The sequence below is a fragment of the Lutra lutra genome, chromosome 18 (genome assembly GCF_902655055.1).
Source record: "Lutra lutra chromosome 18, mLutLut1.2, whole genome shotgun sequence".
Classification (NCBI taxonomy): Eukaryota; Metazoa; Chordata; class Mammalia; order Carnivora; family Mustelidae; genus Lutra; species Lutra lutra.
In genome coordinates, this window is record NC_062295.1 from 19,945,724 (window position 1) to 19,951,723 (window position 6,000).

At 48.4% G+C, this 6,000-nt stretch overlaps 1 long non-coding RNA gene across 1 annotated transcript in view; it reads right to left on the bottom strand.

Moving 5' to 3' along the window:
• The window catches only part of LOC125090307 (uncharacterized), a 60,718-nt gene extending 54,992 nt beyond the window's left edge, over positions 1-5,726 (bottom strand). The window contains exon 1 of the long non-coding RNA XR_007124285.1: positions 5,540-5,726. This is a non-coding gene — a long non-coding RNA (uncharacterized LOC125090307). The remainder of the gene's footprint in view (positions 1-5,539) is intronic.
• Between the last annotated feature and the right edge of the window lie 274 nt (positions 5,727-6,000).

A 6,000-nucleotide genomic window follows, 5' to 3' on the forward strand; every position in this document is an offset into this window, starting at 1 on the left:
CTTAGCACATACCCTCCCCAATGTCCATAACCCCACCCCCCACCATTTACATTTTCTTAACAGCAGATCAATTAATCTAAGAAAACTTGATCCTTTTTGAACTGAGAGAATTTCAGTCTTACACCAATGTACCTTTAAAACCCATTCATTTCATTCTTAGTCCATCCTGACCATAACTCAAATTCCTTTTCTGAAGATTTCCCTTCACAAACCTTCTACTTTCCTTTGCATTCAGGTTTTGTCCCAAGACATTTCCTTCCAAACAACAAGCTCCTTTAGGACAAATTACCTGCTTTTCCCTTCAATAAAATGTACTTCCATTCCTTAAATCTTTCTTACATCTCTCCTACTTTCCTACATACAGAGTTGCTTCCTTTATTTCCATCAGTCTTACAGTTAGCAGAATTTTGTACTCTTAGAAACACCTTAACCTCTAGTGAAGACCAAGTATTAACCGATTGTGAACTGTTACAACAGACTTCCTCAGAATTCTGGCAAATTTATGAATCAGTTAAGCGCAAAACAGGTTTACCAACAGATTTAAATACTCTTAGTTTCTTTGCAGTAAGAAGTCAAAAGCACAAACCTACATCCAGTAATTAATGACTTAGCATTTTATCCTGTTTGGTTAAGACCTAGATGTCCACAATTTAATTCCATTTGTCATCCAACCAAAACGTTAAAGTTTCAGGTTACCAAAGACTTTGAAAGCTACTTCCGCAATACCCATTAAAACTTTGAGACAGACAATTAACCATCAGTTTAGTAATTTCTTTCTTTTTTTTTTTTTAAGATTTTATTTATTTATTTATTTGAAAGACAGATCACAAGTCAGCAGAGACATAGGCAGAGGGAGAGGAAGGGAAGCAGGCTCCCTGCTGAGCAGAGAGCCTGATGTGGGGCTGGATCCCAGGACCCTGGGATCAAGACCTGAGCCGAAGGCAGAGGCTTTAGCCCACTGTGCCACCCAGGCGCCCCAGTTCAGTAATTTCTTTGCTAACAAATTTTAACAAATAGCACGAGCTTATCTGACCTTCAATAAACTTCGAAGTTTCACATTTACTGCGGATAATTTAAAAGACATGTCTATCTTAATTAAACCAACAAACTGAACTTAGTTCTGATACTGATTTACGTTCCACCTGGGCCCACTCCACTTTGAATGTTTCCCTGAGACACGAGTGGGAGATCTGGAGTGCGGGGTGTTAGGTCCAGGGGGTGCTCTTCTTGCTTTTTGGCAGTGAAGAGAGAAGGAGCCGTGGTGCAGGAAGCACCGAGGAAGGTCTAGAGGCCAGTTACGCAGGCCGCACCCCAGCTGGTGCAGAAACAGGAGAAGGGGGAGACAGGAACCCAAGTGCTACCAGGAGGCAGAGAACAGATTCCGGGTTTTAGAGCTCATGGGCTCCTACAGAGGAGCACAAGCCTTGTTTTCCCACCAGCAAGCGGGGAGGGGTTAAGCAGTCCATGTCAGGCCAGAGAAGACATGGAATTTCCCTGAAACAAAGGGAGTTTTGGCGGCTGCTTGGGAATATTCCTTACGGTCTCCGTCTCGAGTTAGACGAACCCCAGCTGGCTCCAGTTATAGCCATTAACATGGAAATGAGTAAAGGAGAAGCCCCACATCTATTAGGAGGAACAGAGAGAAATAAGGTCAGAGTCCCCTTTGCTAGGGATGGCCCAGCAACCTGCGTTTACTAGAAGGCTTATTAACATAATTATCATCCAGTATGTCAAGTTTACTAGCTGACTCATTTGGGCAAACACATTCTGCAAAAGCTCCTTAGTTTGCGGTCCCGGTGCAGAGCAATGAAGGCCTAGGTATGAGCCATGAAGATATCCTAGGTCCATCGCTCTGTTTCCTGCAGAGGAGATCTAACGGATAGATCCCACTGAGGCCAGGCAGTGTTACTGCTCAGTCCTTTTTCTAAGTTTTGCCATCCAAATTATTTTGAGTGGGTTAAAAGGCACCCCAAGGTAGAGTCCTTGGGAACTGAAGAAGCCTACTGAGGCCATGCTCCCAGAAAAGTAAACAAGGTCCATTACCAAATCCCCTCCGACGCCTGGGTGGCGTCCCACGCAGGATATGTCAGAGGTGCCCGTGTGTCAAAAGCGACCAGAGGCGTCCCTCAACAAAAATTGCTATTGATCACCATCCTGCCTTCCCGGGGAAGGCATTCCTGCCGTTAAAGGCCCTGGAGGGGTGCCGCGTCCCTCCCCTTCCCCATCACATCCTAGGCTGCTGATGGGTGCCTGGTGAATGGACCAAAATACTGTGCCATGCCATGCCATCTTCTGTCCCGAAGACTGCATACTGTTTTGTCATTTTAACCCATGGAAATACTAGAAAAGTTTGGCAAGGGGAAATTACCCAAAAATTTTGTAGCTTTAAGTAGTTACCAGAAGACACTGACAAGAAACAGTAAAGGCTGAAATCCATCATGGTCTATGTGACATTCCAACACATGTGGTCCTTACAGCCAACTTCCCCAGGAAACGGTCCCCTGGGCTGCGTTTTAATTCAATAGGGTATTGGTTTCGGCCGGCTCCCATTGGAGGTCCCCGAGGCCAGAAGTGGCTAGACCAGGGATGTGGAGGGGATCACATTAGATCAATCAGGAGGAAACCTTGGGAGTCTTAAGATTGGCAGCCGTCCTGGTGACTTAGGTGGCTGTCCCCGTGCCCAAGAGAGACAACTTTATATAAGGACAGCAATAAAGAGAGGTCATCAGGTTTCTGGGTCTTATTGCCATTCCGGCCAGGGTACTAACTTACAGCCAAAAGGCAGACGCTCTCCTCCCCGTAGAGTAGCCACGGGCTAGAGGATTACAGCCTGAGCAATTGACATGCAAGTATTCCAATAAGACCATACTCCTTGAAAACCCCCTGAAATGAGACTAAAGGAAAGGGACAGAGAAAGTACTCACCAATTTTGCACCAATGCTCAGAGTCCAAATGTAAAGACTCACAGCCCCATATGATGAAGTTCTAGAACCTAGGTGAGGTTTGGTGGGCTGAGGTCCGGAGCCGATGACCAAGAAAGAATTCTTGAGACATCTCTGGTGCAAAATGGTGCTTTATTAAAGCACGGGGACAGGACCCGTGGGCACAAAGAGCTGCTGCCCTGGGTTGTGAGGGATGACAGCTTAAGTACCCTGCAGTTGCGGGAAGGTGAGGGAAAGGGAGGTTTCAGTGGAGTTTTCCTAGGCTAAAGGTGCCTACAAGGTGCCAGGAGGCCAGTGTTGTCTTTTAGCAAGCCATTAACATCAAGAGAGTTGGGAGATTCCTGTCTTGCAGGATTGTGATCTCTGCAAGTTAACTATTTGTTTCTCCGTTTTGGCGGTCAGGGGAGCCTGAGGAATGTTACACATATTATCGAGGGGAGCGGGTGGAGACGGGGTGCAAGGTGCCAGTGTTTGCTTTGTCCTCAGTCAGCCTCCTGCTCCCTCATGGACCCTACCAGCAAAGCATCCCCTGAGAAGAACCAAAACTACACGCACAACCAATAAGGACTGTCCCGGGCCACCAAGACCCCACGTGATGAACTCTAGGACAATGACTGACTTGACCTTCACTGTCCCTCCTGCATGTGCCCACCCACGTTCGATTCACATTTTCCTTACAGAAGCCTAGAAGTTTTAGCACTTGGGAGAAACAGTTCTCCCGGTGTTTGCCTCACTGAAATAAAGTTGTTTCACCGCCTTTTGTCTCAGCCTTTGGATGTTTGTCAGCAGCAAGTGCCTGGAGCTAGTCTGACTGGGACCCCTAGAGCCAGATGCTCTTGTACCCCTGAACCCAGGCTAAAAAGAGATGCATTTTTCTCCTCGTGGTGCATTAGACATCCTCGCAGCACTGATTATGAAGATATACAGATCCAGAATCAAGGGGAAAAGGTAAAAACGGCATAAAATGTTTAGAAGTTTTGCCTATTAAAAAAAAGGGCTCTTTCATACAGATCTTGCTAAACAGCTATCATATAATTTAGTACCTTCGTTTTAGTGATGAGGAAAGTAAAGCTCAAAGAGTGCCACCCCAAAAGATGACAAACTTAGGGAATGTTTATTAAAGTAACTTCAGACCAGGGCTCTTTCCCCTACACCACAGCCCTCCTTAAGGCTTTGAAAGAGACATTCGAACCAACAGTAATTATATTACTGTCTTCAACGGAAGGAATCCAAGTCACATAATTTCCCATCTATTTCAGTATCTCCTAGCTGTCAGATCAGCAAAAACTAAAGTGGATACTGAGAAATTTCCACCCAACAGTAGCTGGTCGGGTTGTAAAAACGACCACAGGTAAACCACTTAAATAAATTTAAAATACATCCCAAAAAATATAAAGAAAAAAAAATTAGAACACCTGTAGGTTTTCCAGAATTTTATTTAGAAAGCAAACAATTTGTGTTGTAAGTGTTCACAAAAATCAAAAGCAAACAGACCACCTTTCCGGATCTTTCAATATATCCCCCCCCCCCTTCTGCAATTTTAAAAAAATCTGACATTATCGCTATAAACATGAAAATACAGTACAATATATATGCAATAAATAAATCGTTTTTAGTTTCATTGCTGTGTATACTTTCCTAGGTATATCACCGTCAAAATTTGCAGTTTTCTTAAAAACACGCAGAAAACTAAAAGGTAGAGTCATACTCAAATTCCACATAAATCACAAAACACTGATCTTTCTCTATACCAGTTCAAATACTTTTACACTGTATTTCCTAAGAAGATGCAAAATATACTCCTTTCGAGTCGCGACCGCAATTAGGAATAAACTATATTCATCATCGTTTAACAAGAACTTCAACAGCAAATAATTCGCTATGGTCACATACAGACAGCATTGTTTCGGGTCTATAAGCTTCCGAAACCATCCCACGATTTATACGCCCCGGGCACGATTCTCTGCAATGTGAAGAGAATCGATAACATTTCAAATGTGGGTAGAAAGGGTGACGTGACAATCCTAAGACCTGAAAATTGTTTTCAGCCCCTAGAGCACACATGAAGCACCCAGTTCACACCCTGCAAACGAGGCGAAGGTCCAACTTCAGGCACTCCAGTTTCCCAGCTCTTCACCCCGCTCCCACCCCGAGAAAGGAGGGAAAGCAACTTTTGTTGGCCTCTTCTCCCGGGGCCTTGGCAAACTAGCGGGGCAGTGCTCTGGCCTGAACTCGTTTTACAGGGAGGCCTCCGTCGGGGGCGGGGAAGGCAGATAGCGGGAAAGCCCGGCTGCGACGCCCCTTCTCCCCCCGTCGCCAACCCCATGCCCCACCCCACCCCACCAAGCAGCCCCGGCCGACCGGCCGCCAGGCCGAGCGACCCCCAGGCCCCTCGGCGAAGGCGAGCTCGTTGTCACGTGACGACGCCGCCGCTAAAACACCGCAGAAACGCAAGGCAGCGGGCGGCGGACGGCAGTCGCACTAGCCGGCCTCGGCCGGCCCCAGCGGGGGCAGGCGAGTCCCGAGAGTCCGGGCGGGCGCGCCGCGCCCGCCGCATTCCCCCTTTCCCGCCCCCCGCCGCCGTCGCCCGCACTCACCTCAGCTGCCCATCCGGCGCCGCCGGCCGTCGACCTAGTTTCCCCCCAAAAGTCTCCGGTGTGTTATTCCCGATGTGTGTGTGGGGGGGCAGTTGTTACGGGGTGGCCGCCGGGGGTTCGGGAGCGGGGTCCGCGCCTTCAACGGAGCTGCAATGCTAACCGCCACCTGGTGGCATTTTCCACACGCCAATACCGCCGCTGCAGACTTGGGTCCGGACCGCCCTCTGCTGGCCGCGACGGGCACGCACGCGCACCAGCGGGGCGGGGAAACGTGGCCGCTGCGTGGAGACCGCGCCCCCGCGCGGAGCTGTGGCCTAGCTCAGCCAGTCCTAATTAGTGGGTACCTCTCGGTGAGGACGGCCAAGGTGGCGCCTGCGCGCCCCGCTAGCCGAGTTGCCGCCCGCCATTTGTGGAGCTTTTCCGAGACCTGGGAGGGAGACCTGCCCCCGGCCCCTTCACCG